Here is a 25,219-nt window from a genome sequence, read left to right as displayed (position 1 = left end):
ATAACTGTTTCCAAACAGTGACAGTGTTGAGACCATACACTCTTTAGGCACCATTGTAGTTTCCTCATATGCAGTCTGGCACATGGAATTAGTAGTATGCAAGATGCCATGTAGCCCAAGGCCTGCAGAATTTTTCTTGCAGGGAGTTGGGCCTCTGTTACCATTAAATGAAAATATTGAGTCAGTTGTCCTTGCTTGTCTGGCGTGAGATAAGCCACCTGGGCAGTTGTGTTTAAGCTGGCACCCAGGAATATTATCTGTTGTGAGAGCACTAGTTTTGATTTCTTTTCGTTTACTGTGTACCCCAGGCAACTTAACTTTTTTTTACGTACTCCAGATGCTTTAGTAGAATGTCCTTGCTCTCTGCTTGAATCAGGCAGTCATCCAGGTATGGATAAATTTGAATTCCTTTTTGCCTGCAAAATACAATTACTGGTGCCAGGCACTTTGTGAAGACCCTGGGCGCAGTAGATAAGCCAAAGGGCAGTGCAGAGAATTGGTAGTGCATTGAACCAGCTAGAAATCTGAGGTATCTTCTGCAGTTTTGTCTAATAGGGACATGCAGGTATGCCTCTAAGGTCCAAAGTCATGAGCCAAGCTTTCTTGCCCAGCATGGGAAGAAGCTGCTGTAGTGTCAACATCTTGAATTTCGGAACATCCAGGTAAGTGTTTAGTGAAGAAAGGTCCAGAATGGGTCTCCAGGCGCTGTCCTTTCTGGGAACCAGAAAGAGTCTCGAGTAAAATCTTTGACCTTGTTCCTGTGGTGGTACCTTTTGAATAGCTCTCATGTCCATGAGTGCTGTAATTTGTTTTTGCGCCTCTGCCCCATTGATTTGGTGGCATATTTGGCATTCCTTTTAGCCTTGGCAGAGTGTGAAAGTGGAACCTGTAACCTTGAGATACAATGTTGAGAAAGTACAGTTTTGTACCTACCATAAATGTAGATGTCCGATAGGTATGCATCTGCAGTCATAACATATGGGTTGTCCTGCCTCAGGCAGCCCTTCGGTCGGCCAGATTCCAAAGTCTGGGTCTGGCCTCGGCTGATGTCGCACTTCACCAGACGTCATAGCTCCTGGGGTATAAAGGCATCAGCCGGCGCCATTTTCCTCAGTGTTTCTTGCCCCAGATGCCAGGTGCCCTCTAGGAAGGCTAAATTTGTATAAAAGTAGAAAATTCCAAACAGTAGAAATCAAAAAGTATATATACATACAAACAAATACACCATAATAGATTCCCCCAGCTAGCTAAGAGAGGGGTAAGTACCCTAGGAATACCACAGAGGGGAAGGAGGGTGGTAATCCTGACTGCAGATGCATACCTATCGGACATCTACATTTATGGTAGGTACAAAACTGTACTATGTCCTTCAAGGATGCATCTGCAGTCATAACATATGGGTAGAATACCATAGCCAAACTGGGGGAGGAGGCACTAAGATAATGATGGTGTAGTTAAGATCCCTTGTAAAACTGCAGTTGCAAAACCTGCTCGGGATCTGGAGTATAAAGGAAGATTGTAATGCTTGGCAAATGTATGCACGGAGCTCCAAGTAGCAGCTTCTAAAATGTCTTTGGTAGCCACTCCTCGTATGAAAGCTGTAGTGGTGGCTGTAGCTCTTGTGGAGTGAGGCACGAGTTGTCTTTCCATGAAATGAGTAGCAGAATCGAATGCAATTTCCTATCCATTTTGAGATTGTCTGTTTTGAAATTGCTTTTCCTTGCACTCCTGTTGCATATGCTACCAGAAGCTGGTCAGTTTTTCTGCTGGCCTTAGTTCTGTCCAGATAGTAGCGCAGTTGTCTGTGTACATCCAAGGTGTGTAGTAGTTTTTCCCCCCTGTTCTGTGGGTTAGGGAAGAATGTAGGTAAATGAATAGCTTGGTTCAAGGATACCCTGGATACCACCTTTGGCATAAAAGTAGGATTGGTTCTCAGAGACACTCTATCCTGGTGAAAGATAAGGAAAGGCTGCACTGCCATTAATGCCTGTAACTCGGATACCCTTCTTGCTGAAGTGATTGCTAGCAGGAAGGCAGTTTTCCAAGATAAGAACTGTAAGTCTGCTGTTGCTGCTGGTTCAAAAGGGGGAAGTGTTAATTTTTCTAGCACAAAATTGAGATCCCATGCAGGCAGAGGTGGTTTCCTTGGAGGTTTTACATTTTTGATCCCTCTCAAAAATTGTCTGAGGAGAGGATGAGAGAAGACAGGAGGATCCATGTTGTACTCTGCTGAAATTGCTGATGCATGAACCTTAATGGAAGAATAGGACAGGCCATTGTGGAACAGTTCTGCTAAGTATTCTAGAATGTGTGCTAGGTTTGCCAGTGTGACATTTGTTCCCTTTGCTGCACTCCAAATGAGGAATCTCTTCCATTTGGCTGAATATGTTTTCCTTGTGGAGGGTCTGCGAGCCTCCAGGATAATGTCCTTAACCCTCTGAGATGAAACAGGTTGGTTTTGTTTTATGCAATTTTCCAAGCAGTTAGCTGCAGTGTTTTTAAGTTTGGATGCAGGGTCTTGTAATTGTTCTGCGTTAGAAGTAAAGGACATAGAGGTAGAGGCCATGAGTTTGTCCGAGACATGCTTCTCAGTAGCGGGTACCAATGCTGCCTTGGCCAGTCTGGAGCTATCAGAATTACCTTTGGCTGTTCCTCTCTGATCTTCAGTAGAACTTTGTACATCAATGGGAGAGGTGGAAAGGCATATACTGTCAGGGCCTTCCAGCTGAAAGAAAGGGAGTCCACCCTCCAGGTTTGTGGGTGGTATACTCTTGAGCAGAATTTCTTCAGTTGGTGGTTGAGTGGGGAGGCGAACAGGTTTATCTCTGGCATTCCCCATTTCTTTGTTATGGTTTTGAAGATGTCTGGATGCAGCATCCATTCATGAGCATCCGTGGTAGTTCTGCTTAAGCTGTCTGCTAGTGAATTCTCTTTTCCTGGTACGAATCTGGCCTGCAGTTGGATGTTGAGATTCAGGCCTAAGTTCCACAGGTCCACTGCCAACCGGCATAGAGGGTATGAATGTGTGCCCCCCTGTTTGTTGATGTACCACATGACTGTGGTATTGTCCATCCTTATCAGCAGGTGTCCTTGCTGGAGGAATGATTTGAATGCCTCGATTGCATGCTTCACTGCCAGCATCTCCTTTAGATTTATGTGTAGATTCAGCTGGTCTTGGGACCATAGGCCTTGGATACACCTGTCTTCCATGTGTGCCCCCCAGCCTAGGTCTGAGGCGTCCGTGGTGATGGTCTGCCTTGGATGTGGTTTGTGGAAAGGCAGTCCTCTGTTGATCTGGCAGGCCTGAGCCCACCACAGGAATTCTTTTTTCAGGCATGGAATGATTGGTATCAGGGCTTCTAGACTGTGTCTGTGTTGAGACCATACATTCCTTAGGTACCATTGTAATTTTCTCATATGCAGCCTGGCATGTGGGATCAAGATTATGCAGGATGCCATGTAACCCAGGGCCTGCAGGACTTTCCTTGCAGTAAGCGGAGTTTGTCTTGTTAATGCCATGAAGTAGACTGGTAGTTGCGTTTGTTTTTCTTCTGTGAGAAAAGCCATCTGAGTTATTGTGTCCAGTTCTGCACCCAAAAATGTTATCCTTTGGGATAGCACTAGTCTTGACTTTTGTATGTTGACAATGTATCCCAAGGCTTGCAGCAGTTGTATGACATAGGCCAAATCCTTTATTATTTTTGTCTTGTTGTCCGCTTGTATTAGGCAGTCGTCCAGGTATGGGTAGATTTGAATTCCCTGAAGCCTGCAATGTGCAATTACTGATGCCAGGCATTTCGTGAATACTCTGGGCGCAGTAGATAAGCCAAAGGGCAATGCTGAGAATTGATAATGCTCTGATCCTACAAGAAATCTGAGGTGTCTTCTGCAATCTGGTCGTATAGGGACGTGCAGGTATGCCTCCTTGAGATCTAGAGTCACCAGCCAAGACTCCTTGCCCAACATGGGAAGAAGTTGCTGTAGGGTCAGCATCTTGAATTTTGGAACAATGAGATATGTGTTCAGTGCGGACAAGTCGAGAATAGGCCTCCATTGATTTTCTTTTCTTGGTACAAGGAATAGTCTGGAGTAAAATCCTTGGCCTTGTTCCATAGATGGTACCTTTTCTATTGCTCTCATCCTTATTAAGCTGATGATTTGTTTTAGAGGCTCTGATTTCTGGCTTGGTGGAAGGTTTGGCATTCCTCTCTTTTTTGGTAGAGTGTGGAAGTGAAATCTGTAGCCTTTGTCTATTGTTTGCAAAGTCCATTTGTCTCCTGTAATGCAATGCCAGTTTTTTGAAAATAAAGCTAGCTTTCCGCCCAAGGGTGCTTCCAGTTGTTCCCTGGTAGGCGGAATCAGAGCCAAGTCATTGTGTCTGTCCTGTGGAAGTGGTTGCAGTCACAGCAGTGGCGGCACTTCTCTGGTTGGCAGGTTGCCACCGACGACCCCTGTAGGCACCCCTTGATTGACCTCTGCCTCTTGGGCGTCTATTTCTGCCTCTCTGTGCTCTGGAGGTGTCTGGAAAGGACCAATTCTTTGAAAGCCAATTTCTGCTGAACCTCGGAGGTTGGACCTGCAGAAAATCCTTGACTGTTTGGACAGATTTTGCTTTTTCTTCCACTTTCTTTAGAACCTCCTGTGCAGGGGAGCCAAATAAACTTTGTTTCTCCATAGGGGCATCTAGGAGTTTAGACTTAACATGGTCTGGCAAGGATTGTTCTTTTAGCCAGGCATGCCTCCGAATCACTGCTCCAGTCATAGCTGATCTAAATGAAGCCTCCAGTGCATCATAGCCACATTTTAAGAAATGATTACTGACCTGCTGAGAGTTGTGTACCAAATCCTGAAGGGACTTACGGTCTAAAGGTTCAGGAGAGGACAGCTTTTTATTCAGCTGATCTAACAAAAATTCCTGGTACTGTATCATGTGAAATTGACAGTTTAAAGCCCTGGCAGAAAGAGTAGCAGATGTATAAACCTTTTTACCCCATCTCTAATGCTCTTGATTCTCTTTCAGAGGGTAGGGTTTTTTTGGCAGAGGCAGCTGCAACACCTTTAGGGCCCTGAGAAATGGTTTCTGGGTCTGCAGTATGGGCCTTATACAAGTGGAAGTGAGAATCCGGGTCCCTGTAGTATCTGTCAGGTTTGGCAGGGGCCGGGGGAAGAGAATCAGGGGCAGTACTGGCATCATTGTATGCATCAACAACTGATAGCACAGGTGGTATGGCTAAAGGCCTATGCTGTGGTAAGTGTAAAAAAGTCCTTAGCCTTTTCCTAGAATCAGAAAAATCCTGACCCTGCCATTGGAAGTGTTCCCTCATTGAGTGTAGAGGAGGGGGTTGTGAGGCCCTGTCTGGGTGAGGTTGGGATCCCCTGATCAGAGAAATAAGGTCCTCAGCAAGGCTGAGAATCTGAGAACTTGAGGTAGGTCTGTGAGAGGGAGCTTTTGTAGGTAAGGCCTTGGAAAGTTTAGCTGCTTTAGCCCTGGAGACGGCCTTGATAGACATAGAAGCAGGGGGTCTAGCTGCCCCACGTGCAGCAGTAGAGATGTCCCAACGGAATGGTGTCGGACAAATCTTGTGTGCCTGCTTCTTCAGTAGGAATTTCTGTAGCCGACTCAGCCGGGGCCTGTGTGGCCTCGGTTGTCGGAGGCATGCTTTCGGCCGAAGGGAGAACAGAGGTCTCGGTTTCAGCCGAAACAGACACACTCGCGGTAGGCCTAACCGTGGTTTCAGCTGAAACCGCGGGCCGCGAGTGTCGGTCCTTTTCCTTGCGTTTTTTAGCTAAATGTGTAGTCGGAGTCGCCGACGGCATTTTATATGCAAAAGCGGAGCCAAACAACTCTTCAGCAAACTCCGACCAACGTCTAAGTGTCCGTCGGTTGAAGGAAGCACAGGCTAAACAAGCTGATACGTCGTGGTCTGGGCCTAAGCAAGGAAGGCAGTAAGAGTGGAAATCCTTATGAGGTATTTGTTTCCCACAAGTTAAACAATTATTTACTTTGTCTGACATCGGCTGAGGCAAGAGAGAGTCCCCAACGGGGTACTTAGCTTTTTCAGAAGTCTTCAGTAGCTGAAATCTCTGGATTTGACCGACCGGCACTTTCGAACAGCTTCTGCTTCAGGCACCGCACGGCAAGAAAGACTGAGGAAAATGGCGTCGGCTGATGCCTTTATACCCCAGGAGCTATGACGTCGGGTGAAGTGCGACATCAGCCAAGGCCAGACCCAGACTTTGGAATCCGGCCGACCGAAGGGCTGCCTGAGGCAGGACAACCCATATGTTATGACTGCAGATGCATCCTTGAAGGACATCCCATTTGTCTTTGGTGATGCAATGCCAGTTGATAGAAAAGTGCCAGTTTTCCTCCTAAGGGGGCTGCCAAGAGAGCTGTTTGGCAGCTGCAGTGGAAAGTCATTGAGGCTGCTTTTTATAAGGTTGAGGCCTGTCTTCCCCTTCTTTCTGGCCTGGTGTACCCCATTGTCGAGGCCTGTAAGGGCCTTGTGCCTGACCTCTACCTCTTGGACGTCTGTATCTGCCCCTTTGAGGTCTATCTGTGACTGGAAAGGACCAATTCTTTGTTGGCCAATTTCTGCTAAAACGAGGAGGCTGAACCTGTAAGAAATCTTTCACCGTTTGCATAGATTTTGCCTTATCCTCCATCTTCTTTAATACCTCCTCTGCCTTAACTCCAAACAGCACATCCCACTGCAAAGGTGCATCCAATAATTTGACCTTAACATGATCTGGTAACGTATGTTCTTTTAACCAAGCATGCCTTCTAATGATAGAGCCTGTAACTGCTGCTCTACAGGAGGCCTCTAAGGAATCAAACCCACATTGCAAAGTATGTTTTTCCACTTGTTCAGCTGCATGCAATACATCCTGCATTTCTTTAAAGTTAGGAGGATCTGAATCTGAAAGCATCTTTTGTTTCAACTGAGACATCAAAAATTGCTGATATTTTAGCATGTGAAACTGGCAATTCAAGTCCCTCATTGCTAAAGTTGCAGACGTATATACCTTCTTTCCCCATCTGTCTAATGCTCTGGAATCTCTGTCAGAGGGAACTGGGTCTTTTGCTGATGAGGCCTTAATCCCTTTGGGTCCCGGAGAAATAGTTTCAGGGTCAGCAACAGGGCTTTTGTACAGAAATTTGTGAGAGTCAGGGACTCAAATATCCATCAGGTTTAACTGGGGCTGGGGGTAAGGAGTCAGGATTTAAACTGGATTCAGTGTACACATCATCCACAATATCTAAAACTGGCGGGATAGCAAGGGGTCTGTGTTGAGGCAATAAAAGGAAGTCTCGGAGCCTTTTCTTGGATTCTGAGTAATCCTGGCCTTCCCAATGGAAATGTTCCCTCATGGTATATAAGGTTTCCCCCAAAGGAGTAATCCTCAGACAGACTGATGGAATTGATTCCTCAGCATCAGAATCCTCGTAAGGGGGTAAAGAATATCCTAGGTCTGAGGAAGAGTCTGAGGAAATGGACACCTGGTCAGAGGATTCATAGTCTGCATCCTGTCTGGACCTTTTATCAGGAGGGGGATGGGACCCCCTGATCAGGGTGATTAGGTCCTCGGACATTTTTAGCATTTGTTTCTTAGGCATGGAAGCCTGTCCTGGAGAGAGTTGTGTCCGTTTCTTTGCTTTTAAGGGGGGCTTAGACTTGGCAAAGGGTTTAACTGTTAACTGGGTAGGTCTGAAAACACTCTCTGTAGCTGTGGATTGCTCAGCTACTTCAGTTCCGTCTGTAGGGTTAGGGTCAGAAAGCTGAAATCCTAGTGCGTCCGAAGGCCCAGCCAGCTCCACACGGGAGTCGGAGACGGTCTGTGGTTCTGCGGGAGTGGTAGTCAGGGGCTGCGTAGGCACCTCGCTGAAAACCAGAGAACCGGTGACCGGCCTAGAAGAAGCCTCGTCAGTTTTGGGCCTCGGATGCCTGTCCTTGTGCTTTTTATGCATTGCGGTCGTCGAAAGTTCCGACTGCATGGTGTAATTGAATTTTCTGCCAAAATAATGTCGGGAAAAATCAAACCGACATTTAATAGTGTGCTTGTTAAACCTGGCACAAAACAGACAACCAGTGACGTCGTGGTCAAGGCCTAGGCATGGAATACAATAGGAGTGGAAATCCTTATGAAGTATTTGCTTCCCACAAGAAATACAAGTATTAACTTTTACTGACATTGGTCTGAGGCAAGAAAAAGTTTCCCCAACGGGGTACTTAGCTTTTTTAGAAGACTTCGTTTCTGGATTTGGAATGAAAATCTCAGGAGTCGGCAGACCGGCATTTGCGAACTGCTTCTGGTTCGGGCACCGCGCGGCAAGAAAGACTGAAGAAAATGGCATCGGCTGCACTGACGTCAGGGAGGAGGCGACAGCAACCAACGCCGGACCAAGACTTTGGAACTCAGGCCGACTGAAAAACCGCCTGACGACAGGATAACCCAAGTGTAATGACTGCAGCAGTGTAACACGATGAACATGGGTTGTTTCTAACAGTAACCTTGTCATTGTGGAAAACTAGGAAGGTTGGGATAGCCATAAGGGCTTGTAGCTGTGATACCCTTCTGGCTGAGGTCAAAGCTACAAGTAGTACAGATCTCCCATGTACAATGTTTTAGAGAGGCTTTGTCTGCTGGCTCGAATGGAGGAAGTGTGAGCTTTTCCAAAACAGTTAATGTCCCATGGAAGAGGACATGATTTTCTGGAAGGCCTGAGGTGAAGAACTCCTTGCAGGGAATCTGGATGCTAAAGGGAGTCCAGAGGAAGGCATGCTGAAATTGCAGAAAAGTGATCTTTAATGGAAGAATAAGCCAAGCCTGACTGCAGTACCTCACACAGGTAAGACAGGATTAAAAGAGTCTCGCTTGCAAGCGGGTTCAATTGTCTATTGTGACACCATACAGTGAACCTTTTCCACTTTGAAAGGTAGGACTCTTGTACTTGGTTTTCAGCCTCCTGCAGGACTAACATGTCCTCGTAAAGGTGACTGAAGAGGATCAGAATCCTATCAATCATAGGGTGAGGTGAAGTAGCTGCCACTGTAGATTTATCTGGGATCCCTTGTGCTGTATGAGAAGGTCCACTCTGAGGGGTAACTTGTGGTGACTGCCCTTGGACAGTTGAAGTAGGAGGAACCAATGCTGTCTTGGCCGGTAAGGAGTCACCAACAAGATTTTTGGTCTGTCATGCTGAATTTTCAGCAGGACCTTCTGAATTAGTGGGAAGGTGGGGGAATGCAAATACAAATTTCCCCTTCCATGAGATTTAGAAGGCATCTGTTTCCAGTGCCTGTGGGTCTGGTCTTCTGGTGCAGAAGCCAAGAAGTTGCCTGTTGATAGAGGTGGCAAACAGGTCTATTTGAGAAATACCCCATTGGTGGATCAGGACCAGGAAGACATCCCTGTGAAGCATCCATTCATGGTGGTTTGTGATGGTTCTGCCGAGATAATCTGCCTGGGAGCTGTGAATAGAGGGAATGTAGACCTCTTGCAGAGTCGCTCCCTGTGAGGTGGCCAGTTCCCATACTAGAAGAGCTAGTCTGCAAAGAAGGTATGACTTGATCCCTCCCTGTTTGTGTTGTCAGAACCATGGTGTTGTCTGTGAAATTCTTCAAAGGACCTTGTTGGAGAGGAGGTAGGAAGGCTCAAAGGGCCAGAAGAATTTCCCTCACCTCTCAAACATTGATATGCTCTAGTGTGTGTGGCTCTGCCACAGGCCCTGCACTTTTTGATGGCCCAGAGTTGCTCCCCAGGCCAAATCTGAGGCATCTGTATGCACGACCTGTGTGGGTAGAGGTGGTCGGAGGGGAAGGCCTGGATTGCAGGTCACTTGTGCCCACCACCACTGGCTTTCTAGTTTGAGGCAAAAGAGGAGGGGGATCCTGTACTCCAGAGGATGGCAATGTTGGGTTCAGACTGACCGAAGATACCACTGTAGCTTTTGCATATGCAGTCTTGCTAATGGCAGCATGGGGATAAATGGCTGCCATGTAGCCCAGGAGCCTGAGGTACTGCCTTGCTGCCAATTCTGTGGCTTGGAGGACCAGAAGCAGATGTTCTGTCAGGCTTTCCACCTTTTTTTGGGGGGGGGGGGCTGTCATGAGGTCTGTGCAAATTCTGCACCAGAGGAAGACAATGTCTTGAGTAGGCTCCAGGTGGGATTTTGGGAAATTTATCTGGAATCCCAGAGACTGTAGGAGGGACACAAGGTGAATGGGTAGCAGGATGGTCTCCTTATTGCCTGCCTGAATCAGCAGGTCATCCAGGTAAGGAAATGTGTATTCCTTTTGTCCTGCAATAAGCAATCACTGGAGCCAAGCATTTGGTGAAAACCCTAGGTGCAGTGAAAGCCCAAAGGGCAAGGCAGAAAACTGAAAATGAAAGAGGCCCACCAAGAATCTCGGGTATTTCCTGCATGTGGGCCTTATGGGGATGTGAAGGTAAGCATTCTTTATATCTAGGGTGCCCATGTACCCTTGGGGAAAAGGGTAGGAAGAGTCAACATCCTGAAGGTTGGGACCTTTAGGAATAAATTGAGATGGGAGAGGTATAGTACAGGCCGGTTTACCTTAACATAGATTACACATGATCGACCGGCCACTTAAATAGACTCATTTAAGCGAACAGAAACAGCAAAAAATTTTAAGTGTCAAAAATGTCGAATTTCTACATTTCCGGCCGCGCCACACCTCCACAGCAGTGCTACCATAGGTCAAAAAGGAGCGAGATTTTGTCGTTCGCATATTCGAAATTCAACGTTTGAGATGTTCATACTTCAGTATTCGCAGAAGCCGTTTTTCCCATATTGGGATCGACGATGTAAAGGTAAACCATATAGGCCTCCAAGGTCTGTCCTTTCTGGGGACCAGGAAAATTCTGGGGTAGAAAAGTCTTCCTTTTCCGACTGTAAGCACTGGTTCAATGGTGCCCTGAGCCAGAAGAGCTTGCAACACAGGCTGCAGAAGGTGCAGTTGCTGTGATAGAGGCTGTGGGATTGCTCTTTCGTTTTGGTGGGTTGAGCCAGGACATGAAGCAACTATTCTAAAGGACTGACAGGAATCATTTGTCTGATGTGATGAGAGTCCACACAGGGAGGCAGTGAGAGAGACGGACTGACAGAAGTAGAGAGGGAGGGGGTGGGGGGACAAGTTAGCAAGTAGTCAGATGCTACCCTGTCCTATCTTGAAAGGGTGGCATCTGGCTAGAGGAGAGTGAAACTAGCTGGAGAGGGGTTCTTTCCTTGTAGGCTTTTTAGGCCTTGTGGGAGCAGCAGGTCAGGAGTGTTTTTTTATGAACTGAGTATTTGCTCGATAGTTTCTTTGAAACTGGTACTGGGGAAATGAGCAGGAGTTTAAGGTCCTGCATTTTTTCCCCTTTTTGCTTAAGTGACTTAAAAAGATCGGCCACTTTAGCCCCAAACAAAGCTGCATTGTCCAAGGGTGCATCAATAAGCTTTGACCTAAAGTCATCAGGGAGTGGTTGTAAACGTAACCAGGAATATCTCCTTAATGCAGAAGCTGATGCTGCTGACCGACCTTACTGAGGCTTCTGCAGCATCATAACTCAACTTGATTGAGTGCCTGGTAACCTGGAAGGCAAGGGCCAGAAGGGAAGACAGTGAAGCTTTGGCAGCAGTCTGGAATATCAGCCAACTCCTTGGTGGCTTTTTCCGGGAGAGATAAGGCATACTTAGTCATGTGTGTCTGGTAATTTGTGGTCCTATGAGACAAGGCAGCAGAGGTGTAAATTTTCTTACCCAGACATTCCATGGTTTTGCTGGCTATCAGCAGGGAGTATGGTGGTTGTGGTTAGGAGCTTAGAAAGCTCTGTCTGTAGAGATATAAATAGTGGCTGGGCCTGCAGGAGGACACTTAAGGAGGTACTTGGCAGCATCAGGAACTTTATATAGTCTGTCAGGTCTCTGTGGAGCAGGAGGTAGAGAGTCTGAAATTAAGGATACTGAGGAAAAGGCATCCAGGAAGGCAGGCAAGATTGGAGGTACGGCAGACGGCTTTGAGGAATCCATCTGAACGAGGTCATAATATCTTTTCTGGGCCTCCGTCATTTCAGAGGATTCCTACTTGAAACTGTCTTTCATCTTGGAGATGGTTTTCCCCAAAGGTTAGATTCTCAAGTGTGGAGTCAGGATACACATATTACTCCTCTGCGGAACCATACCCCAAGGGAGAAGAGATTTGGGAGGATGCAAGAGTGATTTTTCTGAGGAAGAATCGCACAGCTCTTCCTCTCCCCTCATAGTAGGGTCTGAAGGTTGAGGCCTAAGGCTCAAAAGTGGAGGAGGAATGCTAGCACTCCCTGCAGAAGTAGGGCACAGACCCATGAAAGCATTAAATAAACTTCGGCTGAAAGCCTGCCAGTCAGGCATGCTTTCAAAAGGGGAAGAGAGGTGCGATTTTCTTTCTTTTTACTGGGACTAGCCGATGTCTGAAGGGAAAAAGGCCTCGAACCTGGAAACTGTAAAGGACCGAAGTAACGGACAATGAAATCGCCGGTTCCCCCCCAGTGGAGACCGATGTTGGTAAAGCCTCTACGGATGTGCCCTCCACACAGGATTGTGCAGACTCCATGGAGGTACCCACTATATCCAATGCGGCAGAACCAAATTCCTCTACCAGGCCAGCCACAGGCTGAGGGTCAGGGGGGAGAGGCACAGCGGTAGTGGTAAGCCATATGGTATTGGCCTTTCTCAGCAGTTCTGAAGGTATGTCGGATGAGGCCTCCATCCCTAACGTAATCAGTTTTAACCTCTGATTTTCTACGCATAAGTTTAGAGCATGCAAATGACTACACACGGTTTTGGGTACAAATGCTTGACAAATAGAACAGGCCTTGTAGTTGTGCAACTGTCCCAAGCAGAAGAGATGTTGATCGTGGGTGTCTGTGGAATCTGCCAGCCGCACTTACATTTGCCCTTTCCGGATGACATGAACAGGCAATACAGTAAGTAAAAAGGACTGAAATGTCCCCCAACTGAGTACGTATCTGGTATCTCGAATCAGACACCTGGCGTACGACTGGCAGCTGAGAAGTTCTGAGGGCTGGTGCATGTGGACGTCACTTTTATGGTCCACTTTCCTTGAGCCATGTCAGACATTCAACACACCATATACGGACCGAAAAATTTGCATACTGGCTGGACATATGGAAAGCAAGAGGAGTAAACCCATGTGGAATAGGACATCACAGTTTCCTCAGGTGTTTGGCAGACCATCCACCTTTCTGCTTTAGGAGTTCTCGGATGTCTGCAAAGGAGACGTCCTCGGATGGTAATCCGGAAGATCCTTCCCTCAGAGACCAGCATCCTCTGTGAGGGGACTCCATAGTGGAGTCCATGTGCCTCCTTTTATACTTTCTTTCAAGGGACCTCCTCCGTAGGGTGTTCCAGGACATATCGAAAGATGAGGAGGGATTTCCTGAGAGGTGGCAGTCTGGAGGTTCCTTGGGACATGCTGACCTAAGACAGGAAGACTGGAATGATGGGCTCAAAGCTCAGATCCAATGACGGAAATGGTAGGTCCTGGGTGTGAGAAGACTACTCTATAAACATTTAGAGAAAGCTATTTCTGAAACTGGAAGGCTGGTGGGCCCAGGGAAGCCACTCTCACTCCCTCGGAACCAAATTTACCAGAGGGGAGACAGCAGAACCACCCCCAGATCAAAGGCCTCCTGGCAGAACTAAACCTAAGCTGTCAAAGGCTGAAGCGCCAAGGGGAAGCGATGGATCAGACAAAGTCAGAGCTGAGGTCAACCCCATAGAGTAGGCACGTCAACATCTCAGATCCTGGACCTGCTCTCATCTGACAAAAAGGGAGCACTGCTAGTCAGAAGTACAGTGAAAGCCAAGGAAGCATCCTCGGATCAGACAAGCGATTCCCTTGAGTACCCAGGCTCCTGGGATTCTGAAACTTGGGGTCGGATCGGAAAAGGAGTCTGTGGAAGGATGAGCAATCATGTATCTGAGGTAGGACAGATATGGCAATACCCCATCTGGATCTGTGTCTAAGGAACTTCCGCATCATTCTGTCCACCATCAGCCTCAGTGAAACTTTGAGAACACCTGGAAAAAGCAGAGGATGCACATCTTGATTTGGTAGGTGTTTTGAAGTACCTTCGAGGGAAGAGCTGAGGATACCAGTTCCACCTGGAAGGCCAATCAGAGGAGAAAGTGCCGGGAAAGGGGGATCCTGAATTGATAACAGGATCTGAGAACTTAGAAGTGCTTGAAGCAAAGGAAGGAGGATCTGACAGATCTTTTGGATCTGACACTTGCCTCTAGACCTTGGGAGCCAAAACTGTCTGATCAGACGTAGGCTTTAGGTCCAAAGATTTACAGGAGGTGCTCTATAATCAGATGTTGACTCATCTCAGACCTTAGTCTTTTTCCTGCCATTCTCCAACTCCTCAGAGAAAGCTAAGAGGGAGTGTTTGGAGCCCAGCAGGCGTAACAGGGGGGTTGAGCCCCAGAAAGAGGATGTAGGCAAAAAGCCCTTTAAAATGAGCTTGTTTTGGCAGTAAACTAATGCTTGGGGACTGAATGTTGCACACTCCACATCTACATGTTCTGAGCCTAGGCAACAGACACTTGTGGGCATCCAAGTTAGGGATTTTGTGCCCACAAGAAGTGCATCTCTTGAACCCAAATGGTTTCTCTGACATAACACAAACACAACATACAAGGCAATAAACTAGAAGCCCATTACCAAAAGAACAGCAGCAGTTATGGAAAATAATTAGCAAGAAACCCTTAGCAACAAACCTTAACTAAAACTGCCAAAGGCACAAAAGAAAGCAACAACAGAAGAAAGGGAAGTCTAAAATCCTTGACTCTAACTATAAGAAAGGAGGTGAATAAATAATAAGCCACTAAACTAAACAAAAATTTCTCACTCTTCAGACCAATACAACTAGTTTGAGACTGGAGCCACATTTGGACACAACACGCAGCAAATGAGTTCTGGGGAGATGAGGAAGGTATGGTGCATTATGGGTCGAGGAAGGAGCTTGAGACTTTGATCCCAAGACTTGGAAAGTGGCCGAGTTGATCAGACATCAAATTAGACACCATTAGTGAGGAGGAATGAAAAGGACAGCAAATAAATTTGTCAAACAGATGAAGTTCCAGATGGTCACGGTAGAATCCATACTACTGCCACTGAGGAGGTATGACTGGATGTGCTGTATGCATCTCCAAGATGCCTACTGCCATATAAAAATTCAAAGGCAATCCAGGAGATTCCTCAGTTTCCAGCTGAAAGCCAATTACCAACTCAGAGCACTGCCATTCGATCTCACCATAGCTCCCCAGGTGCTCAAAGATTATGGCAGTGCTAAACAGCTCATCTAAGGCTGTAAGGAATTCAAATCTTCCCTTAACTAGACAACTGGTTTCTAACTATTACTTCCAGGGATCTATTTCCACAGCATCAAGCATTTCTACTCAGTCTTTAGACCAGTTAAGAATACCCATCAAGTGAAGAGCAAACTGGTCCCCTGCTCAGCACACACAATTCACAGATGTTAGATCAATAAGTTTCAACAAACTATCAACAACAGTGCTGTCATTAAGACTGGCAGCTTTTTAAAAAAATCAGCATCTCCATTCACAAACAAGATTGATTCTTAGTTTGTTAGGTCTGATTCTACCATCACTGCAGTCCCATTAGCAAGATACCACGTGTGCAACAGTGAACTCTTTCGATCCAGTGGTCAGTTTTCAACCCCTCAATGCCAGAATTATTCTCACTCGCGTATAGAAATATACAAAAAAAAAAAACATACAACTTGGATAGCCTCCTCATCAATTGCAGAGGGGAAACCCTTCCGTTTAACATCCCAGGCCACAGTAACCACAAATGCTTCTTTCTAGGGTTCTAGGGTAGGGGCATTTTGAAGGAAGATGGCTCAAGGTACTTATAGTCACTTACAAAGACTAAATTTCACATCAATATCTTGGAGAGGAAAGCAGTCCTACCACTGTAGGCTTTTCAGTAACATCCACCCAAGGGTGCAATATCCATCACAATGGACAAAACATCAGTGGTGTGGCACATCAAAAATAAGGGGGAAGATGACTGCTCTGTGAGGATGGCATGCAAGTCTGGCAATGGACAAGGTCTTCTCATCGCTTACTGGTAGCAATGCACATTCCCAGGATGTCAAATGTACTAGCAAGCAAGCTGAGCAAGTTTATTCTTTTATCTCTGTGGCCAACTTTGCGGCAACCTCTTTACATCCTACCTTAACAAATGCAGCAGTTGCACTGTACTCATACCTCCACAGGGAGGGTTCACAGATGCTCTAGTCCACACCTGGTCCCTGGGTCTCCTCTATGCATTCTTTCCTATATCTCTCCCGGCAATTCATAGAGAAATCCATGAGGTGCAAGACCAACGTGATGCTCATTGCCCAGTTCTGGCCACTGCAGGTTTGGTCTAATTTGCTACATCTGCCCTAGGTACAGGATTCCTCTCCGATCTTCTGAGTTACCCATATAGGGTGCCTCTACCAGATCTAGAAGCCCTAAAGTTAACCGCATGGTTTCTTCAATTTTAACAGCCAGAAATGCCAGGCTGTTTCCAGTAGTTCACAATTTCTTCTTCTGAAAAGCAATCAACTCAAAAGTCTTATAAAAATAAATGAAGATTTTCTATTTGGGCATTATCAAAAAGAGTGCATCCATTTTCTGCCCCTCTACCATCAATGCAGTAATTTCTTTCAGAAAATTTTCACCAAGGACCTAGTTATTCTACCATCAAAGGTCAAATGGCTATTTCAGATTTTACACAAGGACCATAATGACACTACCATGGCTTTTCTTAGATTATCTAAAGCTTTCTTCAAAGGAGCTATTTTGTTGAGGCCTCCAATTCAAGATCCAGTTCCCCTGTGGAATGTCAAAACTTTACTTCAGTCATTGACTCAAAAAAATCATTGGGCCAGTAGTGTTGATTAACCTTACCTACCCTTCCTGAAAAACTATCTTCCTAATTGTAATTAAAAATTTTTTAGCAGGTGTAATGGCAAGTGCTGTCATGCAAGCCAGCTTTACTCATTTTCTACAAAGACCGTCACTGAAAACAAATCCTACCATTCTCCCATAGGTCTTATCTGAAGTAAATCTTAATCTGGTCATTGATTGTCCAGTCCTTCCCCACCCCATTTACTCTAAAAATTAAAAAAAGAAGGTGAACATGTGCTTTATACTTTAGACGTTCACAGACAGCTCTTTCTAATATCTTTGGTATGGTGCAAGTAGAATATGAGCAAATATTTGTCTCCTTTTCTAAAGCAAAATTGGGAAATCATGTCAAAAGTTACTATTTGCAAGTGACTTTCACACCGCATTGCTTTTCTATTTAAAACTCAAGGTTTGTCTCTGCACTCAAAACCAAAACCTCATTCCATTACAGCAACTGCTGCTACTACTACAGCATTCATGTAGAGTTCCCATTGATGACATTTGTGCAAAAACTTGGTGAATGGTTCATACATTTATATCAATACAGATTTGACGTGCAGTCTACAGCTTGCGCATCCTTTGGCTCTACCATTCTCAGGAATGTCCTTGATACCACCCAGGTTTCTATAGGCAACTTGGCTATCTGTCCCAAAAGTTGAATCAAACGAAAATAGACTGCCATCGGAAAACTTCTGGTGTTCAGACAGGCCTCGACCAAGACCATGCTTTAGGTCACATTAAGCAGCTGGGCTTACTTGGTAAGCTGTTTTTATTCAGACTATTTATACTTACCAAGCTGTTTTTTTTTTCACTACTGTTAGTAAGGGTCAATAAACTCGATCTAAGGTAATTTAATTAGGAAGGAATTGTAGGCAAGGGAGGAGTCTGAGCCCCCAGATCCAAAGCTCTGGAAGAAGGCGCCAAGGCCAGACCAGACAACAGAAATGTTGAACCAGACAAAAATGAGACATGGCTCTATTATGGTAAGTACACAGCTTTCATTTCCAGAAAGTACTTGAAGCAAAATAACTCCTTGCAAAGCATTCAGATTCTAGCAGCATTTTACTATATAAAGATCTGGAGAGGTTAAGGAAGCGATATCCAGCACAGTAAGTAACACTACAAAAATTTTAAAAATAAAATGAAATTTTTAATGGTAGTCATATTCAGAAGTAAAAACAATATTCTTGAATATGCATTTATCATTCACATCGATTTCCCATTAACATTAAAGTCATAGCTGCAACATCCATAGAAGCCCACAGATGACGTTTAAAGAGCCCATGGTGATCGAATTCTGCCAGTGTGAAGACTCTAAACTTAAAATTCCAACTTGACCTCGGAACCTGAAAACAAAGACAAGAAATAGATGAGCATTCTAGAAGCTTTTTAGTACATACAGTAGTTCAGCTCAAACAAAGCTAAACTAATTACCAATGGCCCTGTCAAATGTTCTGATGACATCTACTTAGTTACCTCAGCTATCTTAAAACTTGGTGTTGGGTTACTCTTCATTCTGCTATTCTTGGCACTGGCAAGTTTCAGCAGTTTAAAGTCCAAAACACCAGTCAAACCCAACAATTACCACTCAAAAAATGATATAATTGGTTAATATCGGTGTCTGGTTCCAAAAGATGAGACAAGAGAAATATAAAAAGCTGTATTTAATGAGACATCAGGTTGAGCGCTTTCATCTACTCTCCGTAGACTTCATCAGAACACCATTTAAAAAAAACTTTCAAACTTTAAACACCACCATTCATCCAATCATGTGATACATTAATCTCATTAATATTCATTAATTGATCCTATCTAAATGCATTCTAAGGCATATCATGTAAAAATATACATGAATCCACATTCATAAATGTTATAATAATCCATAATATACACTCAATATACATTCTATTAATATATTAAAAAATTAAAATGATTAAAAAAAGTTAAATGTTTAAAATAGGTGATGATTGGACGCTCTTGCAATGGGAAACTTGTGACAAATTAAATTGTACTACACTAATAACAAACACCTTTACAAGACTTAAATTACTTCTATAATGCCCTATTTATACCCTTAAAAGGGTGGGTTTTTGTAGAAATACAATCATTTAATCCAGGGGGACTGGCTGCATTTAATAATATTTGCCATTTCACTTCTCTTTCCCCCAGTGTACCTTTCATGTCTCCCCCTCTAGGGTTAGTCTTTACATATTCTAATATTGCAAACTTGAAAGTATTACAGGTCTCGCTCTCTTTTATGTGTCTGTATAGGGCATTGTTGGTATCCTGTTTTCTAATACAATAAAGGTGGTCATATATACGGTTTCTTAACCTCCTCTCCATTTTACCTACATAGAAACTCGTACAATTTGTACATATAGCTAGGTAAATCACATACTGGGTATGACAATTACCCTTTTTAAACTTAACTACTGTTCTATTAATATCTATGATACAGGTGTAATCTTCACATATAGCAAAACACTGTTTGCAATGTCCACATTTGCTTGTGTCAACGGTCATTATTTCCCTGTGTTTGTCACTATTTTGGAAATTTTTTTTTAAAATTTGATCCAGTTTTTTATATACAAAAAGGGGTTCTGTTCCTAATATATTATGTACCCCCTCATCACACCGCAAAATGTTCCAATTCTTATGCATAATATTTTTGACTTCCTTAACATAGGGATTAAACCTCACCACGCAGGCTCTATTGTATTTCTTATTGGTTTCCATATCTTTTGCACAATTGGATTTAGTGAACTCATTGCTTGTCTCCATATCTACACCCAATAGGGGTTTATACCTTTCCCCCCACTCTTTTAACATACCCAGTAACATCACTAATAAGTTCATTAGGGTAACCCCTTTCCTTGAACATATTTCCTATATAATCAATTTCAATAACCATCTCAGAATGGTCAGAGGTCATCCAGGCTGCTCTGATACATTGTCCCTTAATTATACTTTTTTTTTTGTTTCCAAGGACGGTTACTTGTACATTCTAAATACTTCTATATATTTTGGACCTAAAGCCCTTACTTGTGGTGTAGATATGTGTCTCCAAGGATGATATATCCGCTCTATTACAATTGTAGGTAAATTTTAAGTATGGGCTAGAGTTATTGAGATGATCTATAAACTTTGCTATTTCATCCATGGTACCTATCCACAAAATGAATATATCATCCAAAAATCTGTTGTAACGACTAATGGACTGGTACCATTGGTTTTGGAACATGTACTCATCCTCCCAGTCTAACAATTCAAGGTTCGCAAACATAGGGGCACATGCTGCCCCCATGGCTACCCCTCGTATCTGTCTGTAATGTTCACCTTCATAATATATAAAGTTATTGTTAAGCACAATACCCATAAATTCTTCCAATAGACTGACTCTTTCCCAGTCAAGTTGTGTACACCTCTGTTTACTGTTTATAAATCGAATCAAGCCATCTTCTTTAGGTATACAGGAGAACAATTCGACCACATCAATTGTTAGAAATATAACACTTTCTAAGTAGAATCAAACCCTATCTATGGAATGAAAGTCCCACGAGTCCTTAACTATATGTGGGACCTCATTATAGATAGTTTTCAACCATCTATTATATTACTTTTCCAAAAGGGATGGTTTTACTTTTACTCCCTGATATAATAGGGCGAAATGGGGGAATCATCCATATTCTTATGAACCTTGGGTATCCCCACTATTGTAGCTAGCACAGGATGTTCTACTCTCAAAAACTGATATGTCTTTGTCTATTCTATTATCTAATAAATATTCTTCAAGATGTAATTCTGGGCAATGTTTATTTGATTAATGGATGAAGTTTCATAATTTCCTGAATTAATTAAAATCTCATACACTTTCTGTGTATACTCACTTGAATCATATAACACAATTCCCCCTCCTTTATCAGGGGTCATCACACGTATATTGTGGTTACTACATATCTCATTTACAATATTTTGTTCTTTTATACACAGATTAAACTTGTGTCTTTTCTTCTCAGCTGTTTCAAAATATCTATACATTTCATCTGTTACCACCTTTTCATATGCTACAAGGGTATTGTGCATGGGGGGTGTAAACTGACTTTTCTTAAGTCATTTTTTCTCTCATTCTTTTTCACTGTGAAAAAATAACTCTAGGTTTAACTTTCTCAGGAATTTTTTGAATTCCACAATATTGTCCACTATATCGAACCCCAGATGAGGTACACACTTAAACCCTTAGCAAATAGTGAAAAAAGTTTCCTTCTCAAGTTTGTATTGTGTATAATTAAATATACTGAAGTCCCCCAGGGTATCTCCTGTTCCATGTTTGTCCTTTGTTTCTCATCCACCCCCCTTGGTATGGTACTTCTCTCCCCTTTTCTGATTGTCGTGTTTCCAATAATCCCCCTTGTGGTCCATCCTCCATTCCTGTTGTTTCCTTAAAAAATGTTGGTTGTGAATCTTACCACCACTGTGCTGCCTTTAAGGTACTCTCACCTTTATTTTCCATCCCTTGGTCCTTCCCGCAATACTTCTCACCTATATTCCATTTGTAGGCTACCCCCAATCTCTATTGTTCCATGTCCCTTCTTCACTTTCTTACATTTTCCATCAAAAATCTTTTTACTACTTTTCTCAGCATCATCAAACTGTTTAATATACAAAGTTTCCCATTGTGTAAATAGTAACTCTTTTACAATTTTCACATTCAGTTCATCTACTTCCTTCACTGTTTTACATAATTTACTGTCATTACAAGTGATGATAAACTCCATAAATTGCATCCCAAAACAATCAAACATTTTATTAGATACATTTCTCATTTTTAGTCATATCTACACCTATGGGTTGCTTGAAAAATCGCAAACCCATCGGTATTATTTTTGACTCTATGCATTTCCGCAAATACACATTATCAAGTTGCAAAGCTGTGATAATTCCCAGCTTTCTGCCAAAATCATGAATAAGGTCTCTCAAAGTCTTATTGTTGTTACTATTCCCTTCATTTTCACTGCCAAATCGTGCTTCCTGAAGGGAAATAGTCATATTTTACCTTTAAAAATGCATCCAAATCTCTATGTGCTACACCCGGTTTAACGGACTCAGAATCAGGCATCAACGGTTTAATAGCAGTAGCTGAGTTAGACTGACCTGCTGCCACTGAATATGTCTTTTTGGGTACTGTTCGTTTGGGCTTAGCTCCCGATAGAACATAGCTGTCCTCCGAATAATTGCCCTTGTTCAACTGAGTTTGCACTCGGTCGTCCGCCTGCGTGTCAAATTCGGCAAGTATCCTATGAGAGGGTCCGCTTCCATCGGTAACAATTACATCTCCTGTACTCTGGCCATTAGGAATGCCTCCAACACTTCCTACGGTCCGTGATGACGTCAGCAGCAGATTTGAACCTTCTTTCCACCTTTTGGTCTGGCTCATCACCTCTATGAGTCGCATTAATTCTCCCTAGATAATTGCGACCTCCGATTGTAATTTGTGCACATTGTCCCTTCTTACTGGGGAGAACATAGAAGGCAGCTCATCTAATGAATCCATGACACCATGACAACACAAAGTCCAAAACACCAGTCAAACCCAACAATTACCACTCAAAAAAAATGATATAACTGGTTAATATCGGTGTCTGGTTCGAAAAGGTGAGACAAGAGAAATATAAAAAGCTGTATTTAATGAGACATCAGGGTGAGCGCTTTCATCTACTCTCCGTAGACTTAATCAGAACTCCATTTAAAAAAAACTTTCAAACTTTAAATAACACCATTCATCCAATCATGTGATGCATTAAATTAATCTCATTAATATTCATTAATTGATCCTATCTAAATGCATTCTAAGGCATATCATGTAAAAATATATAACATGAATTCACATTCATAAATGTTATAATAATCCATAATATATACTCGATATAAATTCTATTAATATAATAAAAAATTAAAATGATTAAAAAATGTTAAATGTTTAAAATATGTGATGAACGCTCTTACAATGGGAAACTTGTGACTAATTAAATTGTAATAGACCAATAACAAACACCTTTACAAGACTTAAATTACTTCTATAATGCCCTATTTATACCCTTAAAAGGGGTTTTGTAGAAATTGATGGTTTTGGGATGCAATTTATGGAGTTTATCATCACTTGTAATGACAGTAAGTTATGTAGAACAGTGAAGGAAGTATATGAACTGAATGTGAAAATTGTAAAAGATTTACTATTTACACAATGGGAAACTTTGTATATTAAACAGTTTGATGATGTGGAGAAAAGTAGTAAAAAGATTTTTGATAGAAAATGTAAGAAAGTGAAGAGGGACATGGAACAATATAGATTGATTGGTGGGTAGCCTACAAATGGAATATAGGTGAGAGGTATTGCGGGAAGGACCAAGGGATGGAAAATAAAGGTGAGAGTACCCTAAGGCAGTACAACGGTGGTAAGATTCACAACCAACATTTTTTAGGGAAACAACAGGAATGGAGGACGGACCACAAGGGGGGTTATTGGAAACATGACAATCAGAAAAGGGGAGAAGTACCATACCAAGGGGGGTGGATGAGAAACAAACAGAAAGGACAGTCATGGAACAGGAGATAGTGCTGTCCCATAGGGTTAAATATACCCTGGGGGGCTTCAGTATATTTAATTATACACAATACAAACTTGAGAAGGAACATTTTTCACTATTTGCTAAGGGTTTGAAGTTTGTACCTAATCAGAGGTTCGATATAGTGGACAATATTGTGGAATTCAAAAAATTCCTGAGAAAATTAAACCTGGAGTTATTTTTTTCACAATGAAAAAGAATATAGGAGAGAAAAAAAATGACTTAAGAAAAGTCAGTTTACACCCCCCCCCCCATGCACAATACCCTTGTAGCATATGAAAAGGTGGTAACAGATGAAATGTACAGATATTTTGAAACAGCTAAGAAGAAAAGACAGAAGTTTAATCTGTGTATAAAAGAACAAATATTGTTAATGAGATATGTAGTAACCACAATATACGTGTAATGACCCCTGATAAAGGAGGGGGAATTGTGTTATATAATTCAAGTGAGTATACACAGAAAATGTATGATATTTTAATTAATTCAGGGAATTATGAAACTTCATCCATTAATCAAATAAGCATTGCCCATAGGAGAATCGATTTATATCTTGAAGAATATTTATTAGATAATAGAAAAGTCAAAGACCTGTATTTTTTTTTTTTTTTTTTTTTTTTTTTTTTTTTTTGAGTAGAACATCCTGTGCTAGCTACAATAGTGGGGATACCCAAGGTTCATAAGAATATGGATGATCCCCCATTTCACCTTATATCAGGGAGTAAAAGTAAAACCTTCCCTTTTGGAAAAGTAATAGACAGATGGTTGAAAACTATCTATAATGAGGTCCCACATATATATAGTTAAGGACTCGTGGGACTTTCTAAGTAGAATCAAACCCCATCTATGGAATGAAAGTGTTATATTTCTAACTGATGTGGTCGACTTGCTCTCCTGTATACCTAAAGAAGATGGCTTGATTCGATTTACAAACAATATACAGAGGTATACACAACCTGACTGGGAAAGTCAGTCTATTGGAAGAATTTATGGGTATTGTGCTTGACAACAACTTTATATATTATGAAGGTGAACATTACAGACAGATACGAGGGGTAGCCATGGGGGCAGCATGTGCCCCTATGTTTGCGAACCTTGTATTGTTAGACTAGGAGGATGAGTACATGTGCCAAAACCAATAGTACCAGTCCATTAGTTGTTAAAACAGATTTTTGGATGATATATTCATTTTGTGGACAGGTACCATGGATGAAATAGCAAAGTTTATAGATTATATCAACAACTCTAGCCCATATTTAAAATTTACCTACAATTGTAATAGTACGGGTATATCATACTTAGACACACATCTACATCACAAGTAAGGGCTTTAGGTCCAAAATATATAGAAAAGAGACTTTTAGTAACACATATTTAGAATTTCCTTGGAAACAAAAGAAAAAGAATAATCAAGGGACAATATTTCAAAGCAGCCCGGATGACCTCGGACCATTCAGAGATGGTTATTGAAATTGATTATATAGGAAATATGTTCAAGGAAAGGGGGTACCCTAATGAACCTATTAGTGATGTTACTGGGTACGTTAAAAGAGAGTGGGGGAAAAAGTATAAACCCCTATTAGGTGTAGATGTCGAGACAAGCAAT

Source organism: Protopterus annectens, chromosome 13.part0, assembly GCF_019279795.1.
Source record: "Protopterus annectens isolate FY-2018-M chromosome 13.part0, PAN1.0, whole genome shotgun sequence".
Classification (NCBI taxonomy): Eukaryota; Metazoa; Chordata; order Ceratodontiformes; family Protopteridae; genus Protopterus; species Protopterus annectens.
Note: the sequence above shows the minus strand (reverse complement) of the source record.